The following is a 24664-nucleotide window of genomic DNA, read 5'->3' on the forward strand; positions in this document are numbered from 1 at the left end:
GGCTGCACACGAGTGAGCCCTCAGAAGTTTACACTGCGGCGCTAAATAATAACCACCATATGCCATTTAGTCTTTACAACCATCGAACTTTCATCCAGAGTGATTTAAAGCCAACAGGCCTGCTGTTGAGAGCATTTCATTGTGCCATATAGTTCATGAGTTTAATGAGCTGTATTAGGAATTGTCTGTCAGGATTGAATTCACATGTTGGAGTTGTTATGTTCAGAAATGGAAATAAGTCCATTCAATCCCCCTTTCTGAGGTCAAAGAAAAATGGATAAAATAACTACATAAACAAGGTTCATTAATGTAACCCCACACATTCAAAGTTCAGTGCAGTTTCTTGGTAGATTTGTGTTTTTTTGTTAATAAGCTAATGATTTTACTTCATCAGGATTGGGTGACTCAGTGCTTTGATTCTCTCTGAAGCCGTTAAGTAGCGTTTTTGCTTCAGGTCAACTTCTGTTTTTCTCCAAAAACCCAGTGTTGCTTTCATGAGGTGTTTTAAAGTGTGTTATCAAATTTCTTAGTATAATGCTTTCAAAAGACAGGTTACTTTTTTAGTTTATCATTTTTTGCGGCAAGGTGTTAATCCTAATCTTTCTACTCTCTTTTAGCCTTTTTTTGTCCTCGACTCTCAATGGATTCCCATTAAAAGTAGCAAAGTACTATCAATAGTCTAACAGGTCCTGTACCTCATTTAACGGCACTAAATCCAACTAACTACTGCATTTTGAGCACATGACTCACAGATTTCATAGTACATGTTAGTATATAGTATGAAGTGCTGCTAATTATGACTAATCCACTCAAAGTAAGGTGTTTTATCAAGTCAAGAGGACGCCATAGCACTTCACACTACATTCAGTTACTCACCCACCCCCGCACACTTTCACACACTGATGGTGGTAAGCTACTACATTGTAGCCACAGCTACCCTGAGGCAGCCACCGGGTCTTCTGGGGCCTCATGCATAAAAGAATGCGCAGTTTTCACACCAAAACTTGGCATACAGAAAAATTTAGAAAAGTGCAGCGCACAAAAAAAATCGGATGCATAAAGCCGTGTGCACGCACGTGGTCGCGCACCTTTCCTTTATAAATCATAATCTGCGGGAAATAGAGCGCAGCTGCTGGTCCGCCCTGTCGCCACCCATAAATACATATGTAAATTAGTATAAATACCCGGAAGTCTGCCACCACGTGAAGCAGTAACCATGGCATCATCCTTGTTCAAAGCAGTATAAGTATTTATAATAATAATAATAATAATTAGATATTTTATTTAAAAGGGGCTTTGAGGACACATAATGTCACCTCACAAAAATAAAAATAATTTTTAAAGAAAAAAAAAAATCCAAATTAAAAAAATTAAAAATAAAAGAGATCCTGCAAATGCCTGAACAGTAGGGCGTTCAGGCAGGATTTAAAGACAGACAGTGTGTCAAAGAGTCCTTTGAGCGGGAATGGGGACGTTTATTCTAAATACTAGAATGCTTTATGTCCATAAGGCACATTCACAAAGAGGGCGGCTCGACTGAAGGATGCCTGCAGCTGGACCGGCACTGGTACCGCACGGCTCTTTTGCTCAGAGCTCCAGGATGGTCAGTCTGAGCAATCTAAATGCTCATAAACCATCATCAACATTTCCCAACTGATCAATATGATCAATCGCTCCCTCTGAATCCTTCCATTGGCCATGTTCTCCATCAGAGCCAAAGCGCTCCACAATTATGTGGCTCACCTTTACTCAGCTACTTATATACGTGTGATTGCATACACACCTTGATCACCTTAAAAATAATCAAACCTGTTGATTATTTTTAATCAGCAGGTTTGAGTTAATCTGCTGATCCAATTTTTGTGAAAATGAAATGACCCTATAGATGTATTTCATGCACTTTGGCACATGGACCAATGCGTTACATCTTTATGTGACAAAAACTGAGAAAAAGTTCTATTTACATTGAGCAAGGTTTTCACATACTCTTATTTTTATTTTCTTTATTTTGTGTGCGTGTCTTATTGTCTGAGGATAAATGTGGTTCAGTTTCATCGTTTACGTTTAAACAATAAAATATTAAAATTATGAAAAACATCGGATTTGATGCTTCTTGGTCTAAATAACACCAAATGTAGTCAGATTTCAGTGTATTTAGGTGAGTTTTGGCACTTTGTAGTTTGATATTGTCCACAGAAAAAGTTTGCGTGGCTGCCGCACATTTTCACGCCAGCGAAAAAGTGTGCGTATATTTACGCAAACGTTGACGCAAAGTTAATTTTTATGCATGCCGACTTGTGCATAAAATATGGCGCCGCACATTTTTTGTGCGCACGCTTTATGCATGAGACCCCTGATCATCACAAGCAGAACAGGCAGAGGATGTATCTTATCCAAGGATAAGATAGGGAAGGATGAAGATAGGGTTCGAACCGACAACCTACTGGTCACGGAACAAACTACTACCACTATCACCCAAAGTGTGACTATGTTAGTTGATGCTACCATTAAAAATTCATATGTGGCCCTCAGAGTGAAACTTTACTTGCATTTTGTATGGCTATACAAAAAACAAAAAAAGTGAACTGTTTGAAATTATGCAGTTACCAAAATCTGTTTTATGCAGCTAATATAAAGTCACAACGCCATTAAAATAAAATGACTAAATTATCTTAAGTGTCAGTTCAATGTTTATCTGAAGCTTTGTAGCAGCACTGGTCTTAAATAACTGAGGAACACATTTCCAAGAGCCAAACTGAAATAGGAATCATTGAAATTTATCTCGATGTGGCAGAAATCTTTTTAGAAACGATGGCAAAGTAAACAAAAGTTATTTCCATTTTATAAGTGGAGTGTCGCATGTCAAATTGTTTTTCATCAATGAAAGATAGACATTTTTAGGTTTGAAATTGTCCTGTTCATTCATGGAATACCAGTAAAAACAAGAGCCAGACAGAGAGTCCAGAGAGTTTCTAAGTTTCTGGTCTTCTGTTTGTTTGTTGTGGAGGACTATAAGCCGATCAAAGGAAGGTGGGTGTAGGCTGTAGTCGCTGGTTCTTGACAGCAAGTGATCGTCTCAGCTTTGCTCTAAAGAAAGCAAGGGCTTTAATTTATTCCCTCTCAACTCACGCTCTCTGTGTCGGCCTGAGTGTTGTGGAAAGTGCTCAGATCATATGTAAAGCTGTTTTATGCTAATGTGTGTCTGTGAATGTGTACGCACGTTGTTATAGACTTGTCACACCAGCGTACACAAACTGCATCAGAGCCTCTCCACCTGGCTGACACCTTGTGTTGCTGCTGCTTCTTTTCCTTCCACCGATCCAGACAAGGTTTAGGACAAATGGAAGGTAAGAGGAAAATTAACCTCCTGTTGGTGACTTAGATAAATGAAGATGTTTGTAAAGTCAAGAGACTGAAAAACTAAAGCTATATGTTCAGACACAGTGATTCTGGTTTTGCTCTCCATGAAACCAGATTAAAACTGGTCTATGCATGTTTGAGCTGTAAGAACGTGCATGGACATTTTTGATATACAGCAGAGTCTTGTATTTTCATAAAGTCAGGTTCTCTCTTTTTAATGAACTTCAAAACAAATTTCTATGGTTCATTGTCTTTATGCTTGCTCCATATCACTGTGTCTTTGCTATCTTCCATTGTTAGTCTTTTTCCCTCTTCTCCCACACATGGTCTTAGTATCATTGCACCTTGTTTCAGTTTACTCCTTCAATATATGTCTTGATCTCTTTTCATCTTGATGCACTCTCCATATTATCCAGGATCAAGTCTTTTGTTTTTCTGCCATCATTTTTTTCAAATTCATTTACCACCTCCACCCACTTCGCTAATTTAATTTTGATTGCAGCTAGTTTTAACTTCCCCCTGTCTATCTCTGAAAAAATGTTTTCAGATCCTTCATTTTATGACTCCTCATGACCAACATACAGCTGAATCACTTCAGCTTCTTCCCTTCCTTCCACCCTTCCTATACCTTTTCATTTCCTTTCATTTCTTTTCGTTCTTTCTAACTTGAAATTGTTCCTGAAGAACAATTTCAAATTCTATCACAACTCTGGCACAAAAGATTACATCACTACAATCAAACAAGAGACCAAGATAGTTGAACTTCTCTATTGGGACAAATATTTACCCTAAACCTCATAGGAGCATTTTTTTAGTAGAGAGGAAGAGCTGATTCTCCTTCCTGTCTCTTATGTTGTAGACCTCTTCATAGCACTCTGAATATCATGACCCAAAAATGCCAACCAGAGTACATCATCACCATGAGCAAAGACAAGACCCCAAGGTTTCCAGACCAGACATCAGTGTCCACCATAAACAGTGTCCAAGACAAGATGCAACTCTGGCATACACAATGCTTTCAACCATGTTCCATTAAAGATAAGGTTTTTCAGAAACACTCATAGAAGAGCCTGTGATACTTTTTACAGAGTCACAAATTAATCATCTCTATACATTTTATGAAAGGAAACTATAGAGTTTTTGCTTTAAAAGTGTGTCAACTGCTAGTGATGTGCTTCAACACTAAGTATGGCAAAGTTTGGACCTATTACCTTAGGAAACTCAACAGCTTCCTGAATCCTAACCCAGTTAAGCTAAATAAAAAAAATGCCACAGAGAGCATTTTCTGAAAGTGCCAGCTTTCTTCACAAGCCAAATCACAAATGTGTGTTTTGATTCACTTGGAGATGGCTGAAGTGACCAGGCGTCTGGCGGCTGTGAGGTAGTGTTAAACACCATGTGAGGGAAACATCAAGGCCTTTAGCACTCCGTCTGTTGACCACTTGGCCAAAAAAATGCATCTTTTTGCACTCTGTCTTTCTCACACCTCTCGGTAATGTGATACAATCGTTTTATTTATTTATTTATTTTTTTTTGGAACTGATCCTTTTATTAAATTACATAGAGCATTTGGAATATTGCAAAATACACCATTAAAAAATTATTCATATAGGACTAAGTATCTCCAGAGCTCTCTTAAGCAAAGTATACAGAGCCTAAGTTTTCCCAAGCTCATTTTCACAGTTTGCCAAATCAACAAAAGTGGTTGGAAGGAGAATTCCTGATTTGCAGCATTTATTTGAAGAAGCTTTGTGAATGGTGGGCAGATGGAGAACTCGCCGCGGCTGCCATTACAAAACATTTAGAGGCCGGCTCGCCAAGTTAGCGCCTGGTCTCAGACATTTGTTTACTGAGGAATGGTCCGATGTAACTGTACTTTTTCCTCCATGCATCTTGGCAACACTTTGCTTTGGAAAATCCTGACTTACACTCAACACACTGGTCCTTTTGTGCCCTGGTTTTTACACTTTTTTGTCCAATCCAAGGGCTTTTCACAGGAATGTTGAGCTGTTTTACTTTAGTTGTCTCTTATCTTTCCCTTTGAATTAAATTTCCAGTTTAAGGAGGTTAAGGCATAGAATATTTTACAACAAACGCTAAAATCAGGGTCTGCCAATTGTTCTGAGAGACATGCAACTCATTCCTAATGATCACTGAGTATTTTTTCTTGCTCTTTCTGACCTCCCACTAATCAGACCATTTATTTTGACTGAATTTGAGCTTATTTTGATTCACCAGTGCTAAAATATTTTACGAAATATGTAGAATAAAATATATTCTACAATTGGTTGGATTTAATTTTAAAGAGAAAATCTTAATGATGACTCTTGCACTGCTTTTCAAATATGTTATGATCCAGTCATATCCAGTCATATTTTGGTTATGTAGATCATGGTGAGTGTGGCAGGTTTTTCACTCCCTCTGAAATGGAAGTGAGAAATGTGGGTATAATGCAAAACATAAAGTGTTGGCATCATAAAGATGTCTGTTGATGTCTAACTTTAAAAAAAAATAAAAGTTCTAATTCATCCATTGTGCCTACCAAACCTGATTCTTTGTTAGGTTAGTTTAAGTTTGGATGGAAAATGTAATCTAAATTGTCAATTTAAATTGTAAACTTGGATTGCTACTTGCATTCAGTATGAAGAATATATTTCAGTGTTGAAATCCAGGTTCCAACTTTTCATCCGCAAAGAATTATTGGCTCTTCTTTAATTTACACAACTTTCAGTGCATCTTTTGAAAAGGCAATTGAACCTCACAAATTATCTACAAAGACCTGCAAAATAGGAGAAAAAAAAATCTAAAAAACATTATCAGGTAACCATTTTCAATATCTAGGAACATTATAAGAGTTATTTTCATACCAACTTAAAAGAAACTCATAGGAAATAATGCCTTAATCATATCAGTAATGTTTTAGAGAAAATATCTGTCTTTCATTTTCAATTTAAACTTGGTGATTGTGTGCAGTCCATCTTTCATGTTTTTTCTGAACCAGGAATCCTGACCAGACTCCAGCTCCCCAGTACTGGAACTGGATGATGTGCCAATTATGCCTGAGGTGTGTGCAGGGTTTTGGTCTCAGAGGTCCATGCACCACATCCTGCCGGGCTTCATGCATCATTGTGAGAGGTTGGCCATCGGGTGATGAAGCATCCATTCAGCCCTTCCTGGGGCCCTCCTTTGGCCCCTCCCTTCTTCCTAGTGACACGCTCACACAGTTGGACATGAGAGATTGTCGCAGAAGCTGCAGGGTGCTGGAGAAACACTCCACTTTAATGCATTTGTGAAATACACAAACACTCTGAGAACAAGTCAAAGCAAAGCATAAAAGGTCTTTGTGTCTATCCTGCTTATTTTGCCTGTCTTTTTAGATCACTCACCCAACAAAAATCGGTATTCGGGGCTTGCATGCTTTCTTATTCTATCTGATGTTAAATGTGATAAAACAAAACAAGAATTTAATTATAGGGGAAGAAAATGCTTAATGACATACATCTTTTTGGAGTCTATGACACCTCCATCTTTCTGTCCTACATCCTAGGCTCCACCTCCACAGCATCCTCAAATGATGGTCAGGAGGGGTGGGGTGAGGGTGGCTGACATTTTGTCATCTGCTGAATGCTGAGGTCCCATTGGGGGGCTAATGAGTGCCATCATTTTTTAGTAATCAATAAATCATGCCTTATTGATTTCTTCTTCCTCTCTCCCTCTCTGAGCCAGCTTCTGTTCTCTGAATGCCAGAGAACAGGAAGGGGAGAGGGGTGGAGCAGTGGAGGGGCAAACAGGTGGGAATAAGGGATGGAGCTGAGAAGAGGGGGGGATTAGTTGGATGAAAGAGATGGATGGAGAGATTAATAGAGAGAGGATAAGGGACACAAGGTTGGAAAAGAAAGTACACAGTGGTAGTTACATTGCTGTTGACCTATAATGATTGATTTCTGCCCTTTTATTTAAAGAACCATAATAAAAAATTAGCTGCACATAGGACCCATTGGTTGACTATAAGATCTGGTTCCCTACATAATCGCTTCTTTCTCAAATTGTCCTGGATGTTACTTTATCCAACCAGAACATTGGATTAGTTTGACTAAAGTTTTCACTAAAACTCAAATTAGGGCTCACAGAAGTTAACAGATCATTGTCCCACACACTTTATGCTGCTGTCACACAATTTGTAGATTTTTGCATGCTCTCAGTGACACACAAAACCTTTGGCACTGTGATTGGACTGTGTCTAGAAGCAGTTGACAGCACTAGAGCATACCCATGCATGCCAAACATTTTATATTGTATTCGTAAAATTGTTAAAATAGTGTACAACTTCCCTTCACTTTCACCATTGTGACAGCCCCTGCTGTGCGGTCCTGTGTGTGCTATGTGGCCGGTAGATTGTTTGTCAATTAAGGTCCTCGATTGTGGGAGGTGCTTCTGATTACGTGGCCACCTGGGTTGCATATAAGGAGCGCCGTTCCACTCATGTCAGGCTGGCCGACGCAAGAATCAGGCGCAGACGACCCGGAGATCCAGGCCCAGCCGAGATCCGGATTCGGAGGCGGCGCCAGCAGATTGCTTGATGCCTTGTGGGAGCTGAGACCTGTGGGGGCCAACCGGGTCCATGACTGGTAAAGGGCCAGGCTGAGGGAGCGCTGGATTATCACGTCTTGGGCTGCCGCCCATTGCACCCCTAGACAATCGGTTGTTTTTAATAAATGCCTTTGAAGGGCTAAAAATGTTTCTGGTTTCCGTGTCCTCCCTATTTTTTGTTGCGGCTATCCGAGCTGGGCCGTAACACCAATATGCGATACTTCATGTTAGTCTACTGTTTATAATCCTATTTAGGATTGGCCTTCCATGTGTCAGAGGGCAGCTGTGCACCAGAAGGTTATTCCACTGTACTGTGACTGCCACAGGTATCGTGTAGCTAATACACATGATGAGACTTGCTTCATATTCTCAACCTGTAGTGGTGTATAGGTTTTTCACCAAATATTAAACCATCATGACCTCATTACGAGCATTTTGTTGTAACTGTCTATGCCACATAATGGCAACCCCTCTGACGAGATCTTCATGGGTGAAGACCCCTGCTGAGACCATCCACCTCCTGGCTGATTTTATTTATTTTTTACAGCATAGTTGCATGTTTTTTCACTTTAACATTTTAGCCTATTGCTTCATACTCTACTGCTTCAGCAGCCAGATGCCCCCACCACAGACCAACATGCAGATGGTGTTCTGATAACACTCCAGCCACCAGGTTACAGAGAAGCTTTCAAGCAGTGTTGCAGATACTTATCACAGTGGGGAATTCATAGCTGCTGCTGCGGCTGGAGTTGTGTTTGGTCAGTTAAGCCTTCACCACTCATGACAGATATGTATCTTCTTACATAACAGCTATTTCAGCTCTTTATATGCAGGGTGGTAAATTGTACATGTGCATAATCAAACCAAATTAAGCCAGAACACTGCATGATCACCCATAAAAGCTCACTGAAATAGTCAAAGTGGCCCTGAGCTCTAACAAGTGGAGGAAAATTTTCAACCTCTGAGGCTCACTTAGTGCTAATGTGAGCATGAGTACAAGAAAATAATGAGGTATTACTTTAGAAAATGAACCATACATACCAAGAGAGCACACTCCGACCTAGGTCATCCCACTGGGTCTTAAAATAAATGGAAATGGGGTGCTATTTTGGATGAAATGGGAGGGTGAAATCATCTGGATCCACAATGGGTTTGATCCTTTGAAAGAATCAAGTAACTCGTTGGCTCCTTACAATAATGTGAGAATCATTTTCTTTCTTTAATTGAAAGTGTTGCCTTAATGGATGTGTAATATGTTTTGAAGAGCTGGAAAAACAACAGCTACACATTGACATTGCAATAATATTCAATATTCACTGAAATGTAACTTTATTTCAGTAATAAATTCAAATCACGAAATGCATATTTTATGAAGATTCATCACACACAAAGATATACATTACAAGCTTTAATTTTAGCTAATTATTATCGTCTTTATAGACTCATTACTCACAGATGTATTAAGGACACACATTGATTGATGTTATATCAGAGGCAAGAGTGGAGAGGCAACAAATCCAAGTTTCTTTAGATTTCCACAGTCAGTAATGATTTGAAGAGCCATGATATCTGATCATGTTGGTTCACGGGAGTCTCTTTCTGATAATCCTTTCATTCTGTTATCTACATGTGTTTTCCAAGCCATGCCAAACGTGGAATCAGAGGTTGAAGTTATCCGATCAATATCACACACCTGATTCACCTCATGAGGTACTAATAAACCCGTAGCCATTTTGAGCTGTAACTGGTTAATATGGGACTGCAGAACAAGTGTGACATAGCAATATGAAACAAAGCAAAGACGTCTGCAGAAGCAGCAGGAGTTCACGGTGTGCAGTGAGAGCAGACGCAGTGAAGGATCTTCCAGTCTGTCAGATCTGAGAAATATGTTACTCAGCAGAATGTGATGTAGAATATAATATTATGAGAATGGTGCACAACAATGTTGTGCATCATTTAAGTATGGAATGATCATGAACTCTCCATCTGGACATTGCCCCTCTGGAAATCTCCCACAGGTCTCATGCTTTGCTCAGGTGAATGATGTGAGCTGTAAATCTCACCCCCTTGTGCATACAATCTCAGTTCATGCTTTCTGTATATATGGCCAGTGACCTTGACAGATTAATTTGCAGGATATGAAAGGACAAAATAAGGTGCAATCAGGTTTTCTTTGTATGATTATATCAGGACTATGTTCCAAAGAAGCTTGTTTTGGAGACACAAAGTCTTCCATAGTTGAAAATAGTTTTTCACTGATCTCTTGCAATATTGAAATCTTTATAGCAACATAGTTCATTAAAATGAACAGAAATAATCAAATAAAGTAGCACTGCGTGTGTAATAAATCTATATGTATTAACATTTTTATTGATATTCTGATACAGTTGTATGTATAAGAGTGCATGTGGACAAAATTGTCAAGTTGTTTGTTTTATTTAAAGTTTTCAGTGATTGTATTGATTTTATTATTATTGTTTGCTTAACAGTAAAGGTTATTTTTTTTATTCAGAAGAAATCCCCAGCAGTCATTGGGCCAATTGGGGAAGAGGCCCATGACACTGCAAATATAAGTGGATATGGATGGATCTGCAAGTTAGATTAAAAATATATAGAGCTATTGAATGATTGCCTGACTAAACAAGGGAGAGAAGATGCAGAAAAACTTCATTCTGCAGGACTTCTAGGAGCATTGCTTCAAAGATGAAGTGTGCAAGTTGTGCTGGTCAGCCTGAAGCGTCGATCTCTAGATGATGGAGAGGAGCATCAGACAACAATCCCATACAGTTTAGCATTTTAAATCATGAAACTGGGATGAATGGACTCTAAAAAGGTCCAGCAGCTGCTATCTTCATTACAAAATGTCAATTAAAGTAACATGACAAAGTACAATAAGAAAATGTACTTTTTTTGTCTTTATTAAGTTCCTGGTGTAACATTTATTTTAAAACTGCAAAGCAAAACTGCTAACACTCAGATACACAGACACGCACATCTAAGCATTTAGAGAGAGGATGAAAAGTGAGCTGTCTCATAATACAGCAGCAAGTCTTAATGTAGGCAGACAGTGGAGCTGACCTTGAAGAAACAGATGCCATGCCGTTATAAAAGGCTGTTTGCTTCATTTATAGCCAGTCCAGGAGCCATCCCGGTTATCCTTGCTGTCAGAGAGTTTACCTTACAGTAGCGGAATGAAACACTGATGCTGTGGCACATCGCAATAACCGGCCTGCTGTGCTGTGTTCTAATGACACAATGTAAAATTCAATTGTGTGCAGCTCATTTTATCATCTGAAAGCCTTCAGATGACTTTGGAACAGAACCAGAATACTTTCAGCAGCTCTCTGCTTTGTTCTACCTTCTGCACAAATGAATGCAACGCTGAATGGATATCAATTAATAAGTAATATTTCAGTCGCTTTGCTTGGATACAGACAGGAGAATTTATCTAATGGAGTTCTTCAACTTTTAATTGGTTGTAAAAACAAAAACCTGCTTTTTCCCGCCACACGTTTCCGGTAGAGCGATGGTACATCACAAACACGGGACCTGCCAATTAAAAACTTTATTTGTGGTTGAGAATTATCAATTAAATGAGGCCATCCAAAACAGAAATAATGGAAAATATGAACTGCAAAGTTCTTTGTTGTTCTACACCCAAACTATTCTGTTGTTTATTACAAAACAACAGTATTTTAAAAATGTTCAAAGCATGTTTATTTGTCAGGATTCTAATGCAGTCTGTAGTTTTTCCAAATTTCATGTTCAAAAACATGAACCTATTATAAGAATATGTGTAATAAATTTAGTCTGAACTTTTATATTTATGCGTTAAAGATTACATAAAAAATCAAATTATGTAATTTTAAGACATGAAACATAGGAACCTGATTTATAAAACCCCTGTCCTCATAGCATTTCAGAGCTGTGATACCAATAATATTAATGTAACACTATGATTCCCCGCACACCTCTGTTCCATTAGGAAACCATAACAAACTCTGTTTCTCCATCAACCATCAAAAAGTCCTTTTTTCCTTCTTGCAACAACATTAGCTCACATGGGTTCACACAATGCTCTGCTTTAATTAAACAATGGAGCATAACATTGGCCTCCATCTAATTACCAGCACGTATATTGGTAGCAGGGCTCCGTCAGAACTGTATCTAAATTAATTAGGCTCTGATTTAGGATATTAAACTCACATTAATCATGGGAAAATGGAAATGATCTATGACGCTGTTCCAACTGTGAGGCTAATTTTTGTTGCTTTGTGCCACGTGGAGAAGTTCTGTTGTGGGCCTGGTCCATCAGACACATCCATGAAAAAGCTTTCAGGTCAAAACAGCAAAAAAATTGTGATCAGAGTTAGAGAACTTTTGGTCTGGCAGTGGAATATTCTCATCAGCAGCTCTTAAGTGCTCTTCAGGGGAGCTGTGCATCGCTGTTATGATCTTCCACTTGTCCTTGGCTGTACAATCTTTCATCCTATTGTTAGTGGAGCTAAATTCTCATGTAGTGGTACTTGAAAAGCAGAAACGGTAGCTAGTACACGGCTCTGTGTGCAGGAACACTACAGGTTTCTAAAGAGCTTGAGATGTGCACCTTCTTGTCTCCCTTTTTTATTCTTTTTTTTTTTTTATTTGTGAACAATGGCTTTAACTGGAAGACATCAAATGAGTTTGATTTGATTGCAGCTATTCAAAATCTTCTACCTCTGTTAAACCTTAATATCAGCTTTGCAAACTAAACTCTGAGACGATTGCGTCCACCGCTACACTCTGAAGTCATTTCTTGAAGTTTTTCTTGTTTGTTTTCACTAATGCGAGCTAATTAGCACTCTGAAGATAGCTATCTTTACTTGTCATAACAATGAAATAGTATGGCGAGCAGCAAAAAAGCCCATGATTACATGGTTTATTTTTCTTAGTCAGGCACTGTGTCTGCAGACGGCTTCATAACGGCAATCAGAGCCTGTCGTGCAGCAGACAATCAGTCAAAACAGAACGCAGCAGCTCAGAACCTTCAGAGCTGCTCTCACTGTCAGCACTGCAGGAAAACACGAGCGATTAAAGAGCGAAACGCTCAACTAAATTAACAATCAGGTAAATATTCAAGATCTTAAGGATGTGTTGTATGAAGAGGAGGCTGTGCTAGTACATGATTTTCATAAAACTTTATTTCTTTGCCTAACATAGCTATTTGCACCACTTGCGGTCAAAGAGACAGAGATTGTGCATTCTGTTCCAATATGTTCTTCCTTCCTCAACTTGCTTTATCATTTATCTTATACAAGCAACACATATATGTATTTTATTTGTTTGCTCTGAATCAGAACTTACATTTAAAAGTCCATCATTGTAAAATTTTTATTGAACGCAGTGCACAATGTGTTCATTTTTTCTGAGCCAGATGGGAAGACTGTCTGCAATGACCAGCATTTTTCACATTACCAATGATGTGAGCATCCAACTTAATACTTGCATTCACAGGGAACATTGAGTACAGAGATTATGAATTATTCACATTGATCGCATCTTAAAAAAGACAACTTGATTTGTGACTTTGCAAGCTCAAGTCAAAAGTGCAGAGCATACTGTATTTATTTTTTTAATAAAACCATTACCAAATACTGAAATTAACTTTTCAAATATATTTGACTTAGGTTTATATGTAAGTTTGTAGAAAGGATATTGTTTAGTGGATTTGCGAGATTGTGTTTGTATTTACTTTCTTTTTTTTTTTTACCCCTCCAGGGGGTCTTTTTGTGGGCTCTAGAGTCCCTTTTTACGAAGTAGGCTGACAGGAAAGGGGGAAGGAGAGGAGGAAAGACATGTGGTTAACGTCGCCGGGTCCTGGAGTCGAACCCACGACAGCCGCGTCGAGGACTTGAGGCCTTCAAATGTGGGTCGCGCTAACCCCTACGCCACCACGGCACGCCCTGTATTTCCTTTTAACCTCAGTCCAGTTTCAGAAGGGAAGGAGTTTAGTTTGATATTTCAGTAATGTGACGACTCTTTACTCTAGAAGTTGCACTGTCTCACCTCCATTTGATGCTCTGCAGAATGAAGTGTGAGTTAAAGGGCTCCGCTACAGCACCTGAATAATGAAGGTTAATGTCACGGCATCATTGAATCACCTTTGAAGTGATGCTAAATGCGATTAGAAGAGATCACAAGTGCACTTTGGGTTCATAGAAAGAGACTCATACTGTTGGGGGGAGTGTTCTCCTTCTCCATGACTTCTCTAACTGACTACTGGTCCCTGTGCGATGATTAGCCGCCTCCCGGGGGAAGGGAGAGTTAGCAGAAGCAAACTCACTCTAATGAGCTGAGCTCTTCTCCTCTCTTTCTCCACTACAACCCCATCCCTCCTTCTCCTCCCCCGCCGAGGACTAGGGGGTCGTCGGGTGGTCCCGGGAGGGGGTCCGCAGCACACCTGTTCTCTTTCCACCCCACCCTCCTGTAATCAGTGCATTTCTGTACTTTTTCAGTGATGAAGGAGATGTTGTTCCTCTACCCACTGGGACCACAGACATTGTTTTTGCATAGTTTTTATGCTTACAGCTCTCTGTCTCTGATATGGACTCTGCATTTACTCTTCTTTTAGATTTTATAGCATCCTTAAAACAACAAAGCTGTTAAAATTGTTTGAGCTGAGTAGGGAAAAGACAAGTCACAAAAGGCCACCTGGCTTCAGGCAGCCTTACCCATTTGGTTCCCAGGACAACACTTTCCTTCTGTTAATGAGAGCACATTTTTTGTTTACATACGGACCTTAGGTCACTGACGACAAGCAGCGTCTTGGGAGAAGGATGAAGAGGTGGGTGGAAGAGAGCTGGGGCAGATGGGTGCATGTGTGTAGCAGCAAGATGTGGCTGAACAAAACATCATACCTGCCGCCCCACAGCGTCGAGTCCCCAGAAGCCGGAGGGAGGACACGTGTTTTGGTGTGGGCTGGGAGGCGGGGAGGCCTGCCAGGCTGTAAGCGGAGCTTGTCCTGCTGCCCCTGGGGCGGGAATCTGGCTCAAGACCAAAGGTAAGGCCTGTCTAATTATTCCAGTGAAGGCTGTGATAACAAATAAACACAGAGCAGGTTTGGTTAGCTCTCCTGGGTGATGATCAGCCTCTGGTGCTTGTCGAGTCCTAATGGTGCTGTGAGTCATAGAGACCTAGAACAGCACCTCCAGGCCTCACCTTGGGGTTCATCATCACCTCCATCTGTTCATTGCACCTCCTCTACTCAGTTTATCACATATAGACTTTAGCAGGAAGAGGTACGAATAAAACCAGACATCTATCTGGTAGCCTGAATCTGAAAATCAGTGTGAACAGCGACAAACAGCTATTGGTGATATAGTGCCTAGCAAACGTGTTCATTGCCTTTAATTTTTCCACATTCAGGTGCATAATCATCACAAACTTCACTGCATATCACTGGAATTTTGAGAAAAATAAACAAAAAGTAGTGCATGATTTTGAAGTATGAGTATAATAGTACTTGTTCAAGTCAATGCTTTATGTAGAGGAACTGTGAGTATTTATGTTTCTCTAATGCTTTGCGCATTTAGAGAGTGACATTTTACATCATTCGTCTTTGAAATCCAGGTAATTCAGCTCAGCCAAACTGTATGAACGTCACTATTCCAGTTTTACCACAGATTATCAGTCTGATTTGAGTCCAAACTTTGTCTGGGCCATTTTTTGTAAAGTTTTATTTGCTCTAATGGCCTTTATTTGATAGTGAATTGACAAGAAAATGGGTAGCAAGAGAGGGGGAAGACATGTGGCAAAGGTTATCAGGCCGGGACTTGAACCTGTGACCTCCATATGTGGGTTGTGCTTTACCCTGTGCCACCACAGCATCTGACTAGGCCATTCTAAATTATTAAAGCATTGAAAATTACTATTTTTTATTCTGGGAAGTGAACCTCCTCCCCTGACTTATACAGGTTTACTTCCAGGATCACACTGTGTTCAGCTCCATCCAGATTCCCATTAACTTTGGCTCTTGTGGCACCCTGAAGACCCTGCTCTTTTCGCTACCAACTGGCTCTTAACTTACTGTCATCTGCAGCCCTATATTTTAGCTTAACTTGAAAAATATGAATACTTTCAATGTAAATATGTTTCTCTGCATTCAGTGTGTTTATGAGAAGCCTTATACTTGCCCAGTTTTATGTATTTGTTGGTTTACAAAAGCAGGCATTGTTGCTTTAGAGGAATATTTTAATCACATTTTAACTTTTATTGAACATAAAACAACTTAACTAAACAGTGCAAACAGGTGATTGTTGGACAATCATACAGAAACATTAAAAGGCTGCATGTTTGTGTTTTTAAACTTGCAAACTTTAGCATGTACCTATATGTTACATAACAGGTAGCTTGCACATTTCATCATCACCTTTATCACAAAATTGTTCATATTCAAAACAAAAATTATGAACTGTCTTTGTAGCAAGAGAGTTTCAATGCGCACCACCTCTCTTTTGGCATTAAAATCTCTTGATCACAATGTTTTTATAGATTCAGATGGGTCTTAGTTTAACAATATTGTGTCATCTATTTTTATCCTGTTTTGAGTAAAATGTTTTCTAATTGCAAGCAGAAATGGAAAATTATTATTTATGAATTTGACTACTACAATGTATAAACAGAAACAGAAAAAAGTTTTGTCGGCATGCCTAATTTACTTTTAAATGCACAAATAGACACAAATTACAGTAAAATTGGCTCAGAAAATACAAGAGCAAAAGAGACTTAAAGAAAAGTTCATTATGTTGTGTAAAATAATGTCTTATACTTTTGCACAAGCTAGATTTAAGGTGACAATTTTATTGAATCAGGTCCCTAATAAAACAAAACAACATCACTATTTTTACATAAGAGGATACTGCTGACCTCTTTTAGCTCTCGGCCTTCATGCTGTTGAGGGGGTCTGATTCAAACTTCACATCTCAGAAAAGGGCAAGTGCATGCCAGGCAGACGTCCATCAAGGCTGCGCCCCAGTGGGCCAGCATGAGGCCATAATCCCTGGAAGTGCTCCTACAGTTCCTGCCCTATCTCCCTTATCTTCTCCATCCTCTCCTTCATGCCTCCCTTCCCTCCATGCTGTTGTTTTCCTCCTCTTCTCCCCTGATAGGGGGTGTTTGGACCACGCAGCGTGACCTGACTGCCAGGGGAGGGATCCAGGGAGGGGCACCGGGGCCACAGGTGAGGCCTGAGCTCAATCTACCCCCCACATCCACCCCGCCTCTCCCTCCAACTCTCCTGGGTGCCAACTTCAGCAAGCCCCTGTCTCCTCCCTGTGCCCAGCAGGCCAATCAAGCCATATCTGTGTGCCATGCGACCTGGGGGCCGAGGGGACATAGGAAGGGAGGAGGCTAATATCAGATCAGGCAGGCCAAGGCCCCATGTGAACCTCCTGTCCCTCTGAAAACCTCCCAGGATCTGTGTCGCCATCACCATGACGTTTAATTACCTCGCTCATCTTCATTAATTCAAGGGGCTTCTTTATTCCTTTGAGACTGGAGATAGAGATGGATGAAGTAAGGGAGGGGGCGGGAGGAATGGATGGAGGAGATGCCACTCCATTTAACAACAACAACAATGGCATCAGGCGTAAGCAGAGCAGCTGGAGCTCAGTGCGGAAAACAGCAGCTTGGTGACCTGGGCGTCCCTGAAGGCTCCCATTCAGGACCATCAGCACTGGGCTCCAGGGTCAGTTTGGCCAGAGCTGGCCGCCTCAGCCCACGAGACACTATAAAAGAAAATCTCCACAGTGTGGCCGGAAAACACCTCAGAGACCGAATAATAAACAGGTTCTATTGATTTCAGCCTCTCCAGACCTTGGAAAAAGTGACCATAATGACATTAGAGATTAGATGCTCAGATGATGCTCACAGGAGACTGGGATTAGGCCAGAGGGTAATAAATACCCATCTCATGAACAGAGGATCATCTCTGGCATTAACTGGATGTAACTAAAGGAGTATTTCAGAGCTTCTAGTGGGAATAGAATTAGTGGACATTTAATCAATCTATTACTTATGTCAATGATTGAATTATTTTTGTTTCATAAATCTTATGGCAATGTTAGAAACTGATAAAGTCTAACTAATGGTTAATCAATAAATGTAGCAGTTGAGAAGAGATAAACTGGGTAGAAAAAAATAAAATGACCATGAAATCTTAGTACTTGGAGGGAAATTCCAAAGAAATCTGAGCGGACTTTCAGATTATTATTATTATTTGATTAAAAGTATGACTTTTTCACAAGTTCTACACATTTCTCTTTCTAAAACGTAGGTAAACCTGTTTACCCTCTTAACTGTGGTGATGCTGCACCAAGAACTACTGAAGGAAATGACAACAAAACCTTCTAAAAAGACATGAGCACATCTTTCTTCTTCATAAAATGTAAACAAAAATGAAGGAGCATCAGATAGAATTTCGCTTTTGTCTTTGATAAAGACCACAACCCATTTTTCCTTCTAGACTCTCACATCTGTTTTGATTTTATTGACTGAAAATGCTCTGTGCTATTGTTTGTTTCCTGCTTTTGGTGCGGTCTCTTGACCATTTGCATATCTGCATTTCAAGTGTGCTTTTTTGGTCTGCTGCAGAGTTTGATGGATCAATCACACCTCTCCAAATGAACCAGATATTTTAGACAAAATGACTCGATTTCAATTAAAGCAGGCTAAACAGGGCTGCTGTGAATGCTCCCTTAGACTCAAGGTTTCAGATGTAATTTTGATTTCTTTTACCTGGAGTGGCATCAGGTTTCAGCTTTTGTAGAATTTCTCTCTTGTCTTTGGCAAATGTACCAAACACTCTTCAACAATGGATTGAACACCAGCTATTTCTTCCACTAACGATATACTTGCACGTTTGTTTTTGGTGCATTTACCCAGAATGACCTGCACTGTTGTCCATTTCTTGTTATTGGAGCGGTCTCTGCTCTGCTAGGCATTCACCTATGCATATTTGAATCACACAGAGTTCATTTCAACAGAACCGAGAGCTAGGTTTGTAGGTGGACCAGATTTTGTGTTTTTGATCTGCATTAGTGTTTGATTGTGGATTCACACCTCGCTAAACAAACTGGACTTTCTAGGCAAACAAACCAGAGTTCAGTTGAAGCGGATTAAACAGGCTAGTATAAATGCCCTTATCCTCAAAGTTTTTTTGTTGTTTAGGCTGTGCATCCTTAAGGATTCTATGTTTTGGGAGACCAGAAAAAATAATCTTTGAAAACTGGGCTCAAATGTAAAATTCCAAAACATTGGTTTCATGCTCTCTCTGTAACCTGCATTCATCTTACGCTCTCAAGTTAAAAAAATGCGGTGTTTGGTGTTTTTCTGTTTGTTTGTTTTTTGGGTTTTTTTGCAATTTTATAGTACCAATGATTTACCAACTACTGACTTTTCTGTATAGTGCTTTGTCCTGTAATGCGACATTTGAATGTTGTTACTTGCTCTCTTTGGCTGGAGAATAACAGATCTGATCAGATAAATATCTGCCCTTGCTGTAATATATGTAGCCAAAATCCTGAAGATGTGTTAAAAATGAGAACATCTTTCATAACTGCTTTAGACTGAGAAAAAAGAAAACATGTACAAATCAATGGGAAGAAACAAATTAGAAATAAAACTGATCAACTTCCTGTTTCACTTTGAAGGACTTCATATTGCTGAACAAAGCAAAAAATAACAAAATCTTAGTCTCCATCTGCTGCAGCTTGGAGGAAATATCAGAGCTAAAGTTGGATTGAAATAGAGAGGCCTTCCATTGCTCTCAGAAATTTGATGGAACATTAATATAAAAATCAGGAGGAAGAAATATAGAAGGTGTGAACTGTATGATGTTTATTTTCATTCACAAGTACAACAAAATAATTTGGTTAAATTAGTCAAAGATTCTTTATGATCATCAGGGTAATGGGATCTATAGTCTATTCTACTTCTGTTATTTCTTATCCAAAGTGGCGGTTCCAAGCTAGATCCAACCATTTCCTTTAACAAGAGTTGTAGACCTCCTTGGAAACAGTAAAGTTTATCATAGGTTGAGCTAACATCAATATGATTTTAGCTGAGTGATGATGGACACAAAATGAGTTTTATAGATGTAGTGAAATAGGACATGAAATTAGTTGACATGAGAGTAGAGGATACTCCCTCTCTCTCTGGGATTGACTGGAGACAGATGATTTGCTGTGGTAACCCCTGAAGGGATAAACCGAAAGACAAGAAGATTGATCTACACCAACTCTTATCTGTTTTTCTGGTATTCGTAGGCATTTTGTGTAGTAAAAGGTGCAATGCATCAGGAAATATGTTCCTTTTTCAAATTTAGCGGGAAACCTGTGAACTTTGTCCTGAAATTAAAGTCAAGGTTAAATTTTGGTAACCAAAACCATTAATTAAGATATTACAAAATTGCAATTCCTTATAGATGATTCCAATGGTAGTTGCTGAAACAGCTACTAAATTAGTCTCTTAATCCATATTTTTCTTCAAGAAATTTGAATTATGAATCAAAAACAGAGTAATTGGGAATTAGGTCTGAAGTATTTGGAGAGGTAGAATTATCTTCATCATCTCTCAGTGCTGAAGCTAAATCTGGGCTCCATGTAGGGATGTTTTCCGTCTTACATCAGAGCTCCAGCCGGCTACATTTAGGCCCCAGCGGCCAGCGTTGACACCGAGGTCCCTCCGAGCAGAAAGTTAATATTGCGGCAGATGTGTCGCCTTCGTGCAGCCTCCTGGCCTTGCAGACCTTTTTCCCCTGTTCTTCCACTCTCCTAATATCTATGTGATTCCTCTGGTAGTGATGGAATCAAACCTGAAGAATGTCTTCTTACCATGAAAGAGAGGAGGTTATGTTAGAAAAATAAATCTGGTGGTTTATTCTCAGTACCTAAAGCTTTCGGAAGTTACCGTTCATATTAAAACTGAAAATCAAGGATTTAAAATGCTCTCTATCATAATGTGAACATCCATCAGCTTCCAATGGTGTTTGACAGAACTGAGATATGTCCTTCTATGAGAAACAAGTCAGAAGTCCCACCTTACAACTTAGAAGACTTCATCTGGAAATTAAGTGATACTCTTGTTGGTAGCATTGTTTTGTGGTTTGAGTTCTAGCAGATTTCTGGATCCTGATCTGATATGTGGAAATCCTGAATGTCCATGATCAGACTACAATGTAATGTGGTTGTGAACATACCATCCCACACTACACCACACCATATCATACCATAACACCCAATCCAACCCAAACCACACCACACCACACAACACAAAGCTAATCTCACCAAACCAAAGGGCAAGGACTAACCCAAAATTAGAATCTAAATGGAGTCACAAGGAACCAATCATAACAAAGCCAAAAAATACCAATTATGAAAATTATCCAAATACAAAACCAAGTGACAACCAAAGCTAAAACCCTCTTTTCCAGATTATTTTCTTTACATTCAAGAGATGGTTATGCATAAAAATCAAAGCAGATTAAGTTTCTCAAAGAATATAGGTGTAAGAAAGCAATGGAATAAAAACTGGGATTAAAATAATAATGCTTTCCTCTGCTTACTTTTTTTAGACAGAACTATTTTGTGTGTGACTATTTGTCTCCCTGTTAGCTCAATTTAAATTGCAAATTTATGTCATAGTTCACAGGTTTTAAGTTAATAACTGAGTCACATAACAATGTTACATTAAATGTGGAGTTCTTAAAGCATTTTTTTGTTGGAACCTAAACTTTCTAGTTTTATTTGTCATTGGCATTTATAAATGGTTAAGAAATGTACAATTAAGTGTATTGATGTTACAATTACTTAGTTTACAGTCTGCGTCTAAAAAATTCATAGGCTTTGAATAAGATTAAATAATTTGTTTAATAACAGAATTAAAAATAAAGCGGTTTTGTCTCTGCTACCTTACTTGACCCTGTTCTGATCAACTGTAGGATACTCTGGTAACTGCCTGATACCGCTCCTTATGCCCTCTGGTGGCTGTTTTATATTTACCCTTTTGTTTGAAAAATTAGAGCATTCCTATCCACTGGACAAAACTGCATGTGAACCAAATTATAGAAAACATGAGACAAATCATTTTTGGTTATTGCAAGTGTATTAGCACTTAAATTTCAACAATCTTTTATGTTTTATGGATCAGATTCTTTACTTATGTCTCTCAGATATGACATATTTCATATTTCAAAATATGAAAGACATAATTAAAGACATAACATTTTTTTTCTCAGATTTCACCATGTCTCAAAAGACCAATGAATACTTCCAAATGGACTAAAGAAGCTGCAGCAGTGAGTCGTCTTCTCTATTTCTCACTTTCTATTTTCCTTTGTCTCTTTACTGCAATCCCTCTTCGCCCCCCTTAATTCACCCTCCATTCGCATCACATGATTCTGGGAGATTGACAGCCTCCCCAAAGAGTGAGAGCTGGAACAGATGGAATATGAATGGTTCAGTCGTGTATGAAAAAGGTGCCTGGCTGAAGGAAGCCATGTAAGGGGACTCTCAATTGCAAGTTAAGTATGACTAAATCCTATACCCCCCACCCGTCTCCCTTTCACACACACACGCACACACACGCCTTCATACCCCATTGGTTTGCCAATACCTCCAGTACATTTTTTATCAAATGAAAAGTATACCTTTCAAGAGACAATGACAACTGTCTTATTGCAAAACATTAGCCTACTTTACGTTTTAGCGTTACTTAGATTACAACATGATGCTAAAAAGAATTTTGAATTCCAAAATATTTCTGGACTTGCATTTTGAGATGAGCTTTTATCTAAATTCTTTTATCTAATATAAAGCTGAAAGACAAATGTGTGTAGCTTAATCACGCATGCACAGTAGATTCAGTGTTTTATCTGCTTCTTTTCTTATGTTCTTCAGAAAAGATGTGGATGAGTTCGTCACACCTTCAATGGCAATCGAACATACAGAACTTAAATGTGACACAGAATAGAAAATGAGTAACACTGCTGCATGAGGAGTGGTGTTATTGTCATCAAACTTTCTGTTTATTGTCATAAAAATATAACCACTTCCTGACTGTGATTTATTTTGTTTAGAAACATTCAAAATGAATAAGAGAAATCCAAGTCCAGATTTTTGTTTAAATTACACAATTCTTTGGGCTAAAATGTGACAAATTCATTTGATCTGTTTTCTTTGTTTTCAAACATAAATTTAACAATATTGCATCTGTTTGTTGAGGTTTGTAACCTTCATGAGGAGAAGAGGAGATTTTTGAGAAATTTTGCCATGATATATCCTAAGCTTTCACTGTTAATCATGTTGGTCTCAAAAAGATTTGACATTAATATCTTTTCTCCTTTTTATTTTGTCAAGACTTTATGATTAACTACTGAGGCTTAAAGTCCTGCTGTGCAGCTATCCAACAATTGTTACTGCCATTTTTGTTTATCTACAGCTTGACACCTTAATAGTCTTCTTATTGTCACTCACCACCGAACGTCTTCAGGATTTATAATACTTTGCACTGGACAACTTTTATTCTGAGTCTCTCCACTCTTTCTCCAGATCTTGCAACGGACCTGGATTTAATAAAACACAGAGGTTACTTTAATCTGTCTGCAAATTAAAGTCCCCACAATGAAAAATAGTTTTACACCCCTACACTAAAAAATCGACTCCATCTGCACTCCACGCATTGTCCATCCATCCATTTTCTGTGCACCCTTGTCCCTAATGGGGTCGGGAGGGTTGCTGGTGCCTATCTCCAGCTACGTTCCAGGCGGGAGGCGGGGTACACCCTGGACAGGTCGCCAGTCTGTCGCAGGGCAACACAAAGACATACAGGACAAACAACCATTCACACACAAACACACACCTAGGGAGAATTTAGATAGACTAATTAACCTAACAGTCATGTTTTTGGACTGTGGGAGGAAGCCGGAGTACCCGGAGAGAACCCACGCATGCAAACTCCATGCAGAAAGACCCCGGCCGGGAATCGAACCCAGGACCTTCTTGCTGCAAGGCAACAGTGCTACCAACTGCGCCACTGTGCAGCTCTCCACTCCACGCATTGTGAAGGTCCTAAAAACTCTTTGCTCCATAGTTTTCTCAATGCTGGATCCCCTGTTGCTTTTTTCTAACACAATTCTGCCTTCCGCTAAACTTTATATTTATATGCTTGGTTGGAGCATTCTGCAAACAACCAGCTTCCTTAGCAAAAACCTTTTGTGATTTTTTCCCCTTTTGGAGGCTGCTGGTAGACATCTGATGGCAGCTGTCAAGTCAGCATTCTTCCCCATGATTTTATCGACTTTAACACGGCAACATTTCAACATTTCCATGTTCATTTTTTAAATTGTTCATCTGTTATATTTTCATTTCTAAAGAGCTGAACTTTGGGTTTCTACTAGTTGTAAGCCAGGTGATGAAAACTAAACAAATTACTAATTTGAATTAACTTTGATAATATTCAAATGTACAGCTGTTAACTTGTTAGGCTGAGCGGTTTGTTTATTTTAATGCCACATTCACTGTTGTTTGTATTCAATTTTGTTCGCAATTTTTCTGCATGTGTTTTATGTACGAGCCGTAATGTTATGTCAACAAGTGAACACAGATTCTTTTTGGCACAGCACATTGAAATATTTTAATAAATGTGCATGAAGCATAAGAAACTAGCAATTGCTACAGAA

General features: G+C 39.1%; 1 long non-coding RNA gene across 1 annotated transcript; it reads left to right on the plus strand.

Annotated features, from left to right (window-relative positions):
- The first annotated feature begins 2052 nt into the window (after window positions 1-2052).
- On the plus strand, window positions 2053-6719 carry LOC114133771 (uncharacterized). The gene is made up of 2 exons (XR_003593268.1): window positions 2053-3347; window positions 4220-6719. It is a non-coding gene; the product is annotated as an uncharacterized LOC114133771 (long non-coding RNA).
- The last annotated feature ends 17945 nt before the right edge of the window (window positions 6720-24664 follow it).

This window comes from Xiphophorus couchianus, chromosome 19 (genome assembly GCF_001444195.1).
Source record: "Xiphophorus couchianus chromosome 19, X_couchianus-1.0, whole genome shotgun sequence".
Classification (NCBI taxonomy): domain Eukaryota; kingdom Metazoa; phylum Chordata; class Actinopteri; order Cyprinodontiformes; family Poeciliidae; genus Xiphophorus; species Xiphophorus couchianus.